The following is a 7,677-nucleotide window of genomic DNA, read 5'->3' as shown; positions in this document are numbered from 1 at the left end:
CAGACGACAACACCGCCCCCTCCGATGGGTTTTATATAGATCTCGACGTCGATGAGTGACTTGCCACCCAGGTGGTGATCCTTGCCAAGGAGGGCCCTATGTAGATAGACAGGCTTCGAGAAGCCTTCTTTCTTTCTAGTGTCTGTACTTAGACTATTTGCTTTCGCATGTGCTTGTATGCTTGTATGACTTGAGTGTCGGGTCATATGACCCCTACCTGTATGAACATGTTATGTATGGCTCTCTGGAGCCTTTAAATAAAAGTACTTGAGTTGTAGAGTTTTGTTGTGATGCCATGTTGTATTTGCACATATCGAGCATATTGTGTGTATGATTGAAATGCTTGGTATGTGTGGGATCCGACAATCTAGTTGTTTATTCTTGTCAGCCTCTCTTATGGGGAAATGTAGTCTAGTGCTCCTCGAGCCATAGTAGTCCACTACAGCCCGGTTCACTGGAGTCCTGCTAGTCCAGCACTACTGCTCAGGACACATGACTGGCCGGCATGTGTTTCACTTCGTTCCTATGTCTGTCCCTTCGAGGAAATGTCACGCGGTGACTACTGGAGTCCTGCCTAGCCTGCTACAGCCCGGGTTCCCTGGAGTCCTGTTAGCCCAGTGCTACAGCCCGGATTCACTCGCTGATGACCGACATGCTCGATGTGATTCATGTATGCCTATCTCCATAGGTCTGTGCCGCTTTGTGTTCATGACTAGCCATGTCGGCCCGGGTTCTCTATCATATGGATGCTAGCGACACTATCATATACGTGAGCCAAAAGGCGCAAACGGTCCCGGGCCATGGTAAGGCGACACCCGTGGGGATACCGTGCATTAGGCCGCAATGTGATATGAGGTGTTACCAACTAGATCAATGTGACTTGGAATCGGGGTCCTGACAGCTTGCTTCAGGGTTGCCACCTCGGTCGTGGCCCCTTGCAAATATACGATGATCCTGTCATTTTGCAATCGCGTCTTCTTTTATATATATACATATCTATAGACAGGGTATTACTTACCCTTGTTCTCCTCGAGCTGCCTCTTGGCAAGGCCGAGCTCTTTCTTGGACCCCTCGAGGTCCTGCTTCAGTACGGCGACCTCCGCAGTCAGTGCGGCGGACGCCAGCAGCGAGGCCTGCATACGCATATTGACATACTTATATTAGACTCCTGCGATATTATTTGATCCTCTGTTCAGCTTTTCTTTGTGAACACCGAATAAAGCATCAGGGGCTACTGTCTATGCGGTAATATTTTTCCTATATTTTAAAACACTTACCTCAAAGCCTGTTAGAAGGCTGGCACAGGCTTCAGTCAATCCGCTCTTGGCGGACTGAACCTTCTGGACCACCGCACTCATAATAGTACGGTGCTCCTCATCGATGGAAGCGCTGCGAAGGGCTTCCAGTAGATTGTCCGGTGCCTCTGGATGGATAGAGGTCACCGGCACAGGCGTCTTGCCCCTCTTAGAAGGAGGCCACCTGCCCGAGCCCGGAACCACTGGAGGTTCCGGCGCGGTGTTCGGCTGAGGGCCGAACTCGGAGCTCTCAGGGACCTTGTCCCCTCGACTCCCGGAGTTCGGGAGGCCGCCTTGAGGCGTCTCCGGGACTGTCTCCCCTCGACCCGGTGCCTCGTGAGACAGCACCTCGACATCGTCCGCAGGATAGGGGGAGGTGACGGTCGGGACTGGATTGCTATCCATGTCCGACGAGCCCAGGAGCCGTCCGATGATACATCGATACGGTCTCGGGGCGGCCTGCATAATCATATTTCGGCGTTAGGTGAAGTAGTGCGGCAAAGGAATACTATCACTTACTCTGGTATCCGAATACTTACGACTTCCCCAGGGGCTTGGCCCTGGGCAGCCACTCGTCTTCGCCGTCGGCGGCAGTGGTGGAGTAGTCCGGAAGGAGAGTTATCCCCTTCTTTGACCCTTCGGCCTCCCCAGTTGGGGCGGCCTTCCTTTTCTTGTCTCCCCCGTTTGGAGGGGGGCATCCTCTTCTGCCTCCTCGTCTTCGGGGGAGGATTGCGACGTAGAGTCCTCGGATGGTGAGTCCGACGACGCCTGGCGTCGGGAACTCTTTCGGGTTCCCTTGGCCTTCTTGGTCTTCTCCGGCACCGTATAAGGAGCCGGAGTCAGCATCTTCACCAAAAGAGCGTCTGCTGGGCCTTCAGGCAAAGGAGCTGGGCAGTCGATCTGTCCGGCCGTCTCCTACCAGTCCCGTCAAAGGTACAGGAGTTTAGATCCCGCATGGAGTCAATCTAAAAAAATAAGTATCCTGTGAAAGGTAAAGCAACTTACCGCACTGGCTTTGCACTTCGCGTTGAATCCGCGATCCTCAGTAATGGGAGGGGGGACCTCGGCGCTTTTGAACAGCACCCTCTAGGCATCTTCGTGAGTTGTGTCAAAGAGCCTGTTCAGAGTTCGGTGCTGCGCCGGGTCGAACTCCCACAAGTTGAAGTCCCGTTGTTGGCACGGGAGGATCCGGCGGTGGAGCATGACCTGGACTATGTTGACGAGTTTAAGCCTCTTGTTCACCATGTTTTGAATACATGCACTACAAAAAAAGACACATCCGTGACATTTTGGGCCGAACGAATTTTTTTTTGTCATACATATGACACTTCTATGACGATAATTGTGACAAAACCCGGTATCATCATAGATGTGGTGGGCTCCTACTTCTATGACAAAAAATCATGACAAAAAATGGGCTTTTCGTCGTGGTCGGGCCGGAGACGCAGCTGCATGACATTCTTTGGGCCGTCCATGACGGAAAAAACTATGGTAGAAGCGAGGGGGAGGAAAATTTCGGGGAGTTCTCGGCTACGGTGGGAGGTCGGGGGCCGAGCGATGCACGTTTCTCTCGTACACGTACGCGCGTGTGTGCGAGGCGTTGGCTCTAACTGAACCCGAGCGATGGCACTGCAGGCTACGCGTTACTGAACCCGAGCGATCGATCGATGGCTGTGAACTGAACCTGATCGAGCGATTCCTTGGCTACTGCTGCTAACTGAAGCCGATCGATGGGATGAACAATGAGTGTTGTGGGGGGGGGTGGATGAACAGTGAGCGGTGGCGTTGCCTCTGGATGAACATGACCCTGTGGTGTGGTGGAGGGCTAGATGAACAGTAGACGGTGGAGGGGTGCCCGTGGAGGGGTGGATGAACTGGACCCCGTGGTGTGGAGGGCAGGATGAACAGTAGACGGTGGAGGGGTGCCCGTGGAGGGGTGGTTGAACAGGACCCCGTGGTGTGGAGGGCTGGATGAATAGTAGACGGTGGAGGGGTGGTTGAACAGTAGCCGGGGGAGTAGAGCGCGGTGGAGGCTGGATGAACAGGAGCTCGTGGAGGCTGGAGGGGGTCGACGGTGGAGATGAACAATATCCCATGGAGTCCCATTTTGCGGTATGCCACACCCCTCCCGATGAACAGGACCCCCATTTCGACCGTAGCTCTCCAACACAAGTTCGTTTCCTCCGTTTTGCGGTACGCCACACCCCTCCCGATCAACAGGACCCCCGTTTCGATCGTAGGAGGTTCGTTTCCTCCGTTTTGCGGTACGCCACACCCCTCCCGATCAACATGACCCCTATTTCGACCGTAGGAGGTCCGTTTCCTCTGTTTTGTGGTACACCACACCCCTCCCGATCAACAGGACCCCCGTTTCGACCGTAGGAGGTCCGTTTCCTCCGTTGTGCGGTACGCCATGCCTCGTTTCCATCGCCTCTTCCGTCCAAGCCCTCCCGATGAACACGACCACGCATTCCATTCCGACCCATGAACACGACGACGACGCTATTTCTCCGTTCCGACCCAACCATGTACACGAGCCCTCGCCGTACGTATGCGCTAGTAGGTGTTCGAGACCCCGCCCGTATGTACACATACGTGGCCATATTTTCTTTCTTGCACCCTGCCGTTGTACGTACGTGTACATGCTACGTGTGCGCCTCTACTACGACACGTGCGCGCCTCTACATCGACCAGTATGTACGTACACGTTCGCGACCAGAATGTCAACGCTACGTACGCTTCGACCAGGTGGGTCCCGACTGTCAGGCACTTCCTTGCCCGCGAATATGTAGCTGGTGGATCCCAACAGTCAGGGGGCGAATCATTTTTTTTGCCCGGACGCACTTCCTTGCGTGCGAAGATGTAGCTAGTGGGTCCCAGCAGTCGGGGGACTGGTCCCAACAGTCAGGGGGGTGAATCGTTTTGGTTTTTTTGCCCGGACGCACTTCCTTGCGTGCGAAGATGTAGCTGGTGGGTCCCAACAGTCAGGGGGGCGAATCGTTTTTTGCCCGGACGCAATTCCTTGCGTGCGAAGGTGTAGCTGGTGGGTCCCAACAGTCAGGGGGGAAACGTTTTTTTCGCGAAATACGGTGGCCCGTCCGGTGAGTCCCTGCTGTCAGGTGGAGGAATCATTATTTTCCACGTAATAAGGAGGCACTTCCTTGCTGCCGCCGTGGACCCAGCTGTTAGCCTCTCCACGTACAGTCCATGTCCGATGGAAGTCGTTCCTTGACCATGTTGACAACACCGCGCAGAGAGCACTAGGGCCGTGGACGATGGCGAGGCCTAGGAAGGGGACGACATGGAGGTAGGGAAGAGTCGATAGTTGTTTCCCACATGGAGGGGAGTACGACTGTACGAGGGTTTACTAGTTCGTCTGCCGTCGCTGGAGAATAACAGCAGATGTGGGTGAGTAGAGGGATGGCTAGGCCAGCGATGGGAGTACGGTCGGGCGGTGAGGCTTGCGCGGCAGCACAGCCGGCCGCGCGGAGGAGGGAGCAGGCAGTCCCGCCGGCGCTTGTTTGAGCGGCTGGTGCAGAAAGAGCAGAGATTGAAGAAGCACGACGGCCGTTGGATGGACATCCAACAGTCAGTGCTTGTGCGTCAACCTTTTTTAGGAAAGCCTCAAATCTGTGGAAAACAGCATACAGCCCATCTGCCATTATTTCTAATAATTTACAGCCCATTTGCTAATTCTTAAGGTTTTGTTTGGAGCCCATATTCTTTTTGTTAGCATTACAACCCATATTCTGGCAACGGTTAAAAAACTATACGAAATTTTGCATATTTCGGTGCGGTCCGAACTGTTTTTAATCCCGAAATTTCGACTCACATTCAAACTGATTTTTAAAAAAAATGTATATCAATATAAAATCCAACAAATTCTCTACGCATAAAAATTAATGTCATTTAAAATCTTGAAATGAAAAAACAGATATTTGAAACTAATTGCCGGTTGATGTGTTCTAAAAATGTATAACCCATTTCTCATTACTGATGGTCCATTTTCTCGGCCAGCCGAAGGAAAGCTCTCCTCGTCTTGAAAGATTTGCAGCCCAACAGGCCTGACAAAGCGACTTACTTGGCAAATCACAAAAAAACTGGGTTGTGGCCGTGGACCCAGCTGTCAGCCTCTCCACGTACAGTACTCTTCCGATGGAAGTCGTTCCTTGACCACACCGCGCGGAGAGCACCACGGCGGTGGACGACGGTGAGGCCTAGGAAGGGGACGACGCGGCAGTGGAAGCCCGCGCGGAGAGGACTACGAGGGTTCACTGGTTCGGCTGCGGTGTGAGGCTGTCGTTGCCGCAGGGCCTGGCCGGCGGTGGGAATAGTAGGGGGCGGTGAGGCTTCTGCGACAGCACAGCCGGCCACGGGAGGCAGGAGCATGCGGCATGACCGGCGCTGCTTTGGGTGGCTAGAGCAAGAAGGCCAGAGGTTGAAGAAGCACTACGGCTGTTGGATGGACATCGTACGGTCACTAGAGCTAGAATCGTTCATATTGACTAAGTTGACAAACCCTTCGTCCCCGTCAACGTAGTAGGCCCACAAGTCAGCCTCCCAGAAAGGTGGGTCCCAGCTAGCCGGGGGAGTATTCATTTTTTATGCGTAATAAGGAGGCACTTCTGGTGGGTCCGAGCTGACAGCGGGGGGAACGTTTTTTTCGCGAAATACGGTGGCCCGTCCGGTGGGTCCCAACAGTCAGGGGAAACTATCTTTTTCGCAAAATAATGGTGGCCCGTCCGGTGGGTCCCCGCTGTCAGGTGGAGGAATAATTATTTTCCGCGTAATAAGGAGGCACTTCCTTGCGGCTGTCGTGGACCCGGCTGTCAGCCTCTCCACGTACAGTACTCTTCCGATGGAAGTCGGTCGTTGACCACGCCGCGCCGAGAGCACCACGGCGGTGGACGACGGCGAGGCTGTAACACCCCGAGAGCGATGTGCCAGGTGTCCTCCAGTTATTCGTTGTTGTTTGCCTTGTTCTTGCTTCCGTGTCATGCTTTGCATATCATGTCATCATGTGCATTGCATCATCATGTTTGAAAACTTGCATTCGTCCGGGTTCTCCGAGTTCTCTCCGTTGTCCGTTCTGAGCCTAGACACACTTGCACGCGCCCGCGACATGTCCGAGATAGTATTTTATAAGTGGCCGGAAAATGTTCTCGGAATGGGATGAGAGTTGACGTGTGGTATTATTATAGTGTAGATAGATCGCTTGTCAAGTTTCATCGCATTCGGAGATCGTTTGATGCCCCAACGGATAACTATAGCGGCAATATAGCCGGTCTAACGTCGGACGTTTTCGGTCTCCGGAAATAGATGCCGGGCTGCATTCCTCTCCTCTCATCTCAGCCCAACCTCTTTTCACAACCCACCTGCAGCCCACCTAAACCCCCCTCCGTTCCGGACCGTCAGATCACGATCGGAGGCTCTGAAACGCTCCGAAAACCCCCTAGAACCCCAACCCTAGCCATTTTTGCTATAAAAGGGAACCCCCCCCTTCCAAATCTGGACTTTCTTCCACTCTCCTCATCATTTTCCGTGCAGCCCAGCCTCCACCCGCCACTTGTCGCCGTCAGATCTGCTCCGCCGCCGCCACTTGGCCTCCTCCAGCGTCGCCACCTCGCCGTTGCCACATGGTGCCACCCCAGTGGGCAGCGTCGCCGCCCTTCCCAACCAGATGAGGCCACGTCGCCCCTGGGTCTCCCCTCCACCGCGCGGCCCGGCAGGCCTACGAGGAGCCCATCGTGGGCCGCCCCAAGCCCGACCGTTGTGCCCCATCGCCTCGCTTGAGCTGGATCGGGAGAGCTCGATCCCGAGCTCCCTGCGCCACCGCCTGACCTCTCGCCGGAGTTGAGGACCCCGAGCGCCCTGTCTCTCTCCCTCCCCTGCCCTCCTTCTTCATCTCTCTCTCACAGAGCTCTCTCTCTCCCCGTGTCGCGCAGATCCTCGAGTTTCGTCGCGCCGCCGCATGGAGTTCGCCGGAGCTCGCGACCCCCGCCGTTTCTTCACCCGGATCTGTGCTGCCCTCGCCGTCCTTGCCCACATCCGGTTAGATCCGGTGCCCAGGGGCAGGATCCACCCACTCCCGTCGTCAGCCGGGACCATCCCCGCCGCCTGCCGCCGTCCCCTCACCGGAATCCGTCGGCGCCGCCGTGTCGTTCCTCCTCTGCATGTGACAACAAATCGCGTGGCCCAGCGCCTCCTCCTTAAGCTCGATCTGGGCCTGGCACAGCTCCAACGCATGTGGATCCAGCGATTGGGCCTCCTCCTCTCCAGATCTGGGCTATGGCCCATGGTGAGACCCCCATCGCCTCTGCTCCGGTTGGCCCGGCTAGATTCGGCCCGAGTTGTATTTTTTTTCCGCAGAACGTTTTAGTTA

This window comes from Triticum urartu, chromosome 4 (genome assembly GCF_003073215.2).
Source record: "Triticum urartu cultivar G1812 chromosome 4, Tu2.1, whole genome shotgun sequence".
NCBI classification, from domain to species: domain Eukaryota; kingdom Viridiplantae; phylum Streptophyta; class Magnoliopsida; order Poales; family Poaceae; genus Triticum; species Triticum urartu.
The sequence above is the reverse complement of the archived record's forward strand: the minus strand, read 5'-3'. Positions refer to the sequence as shown.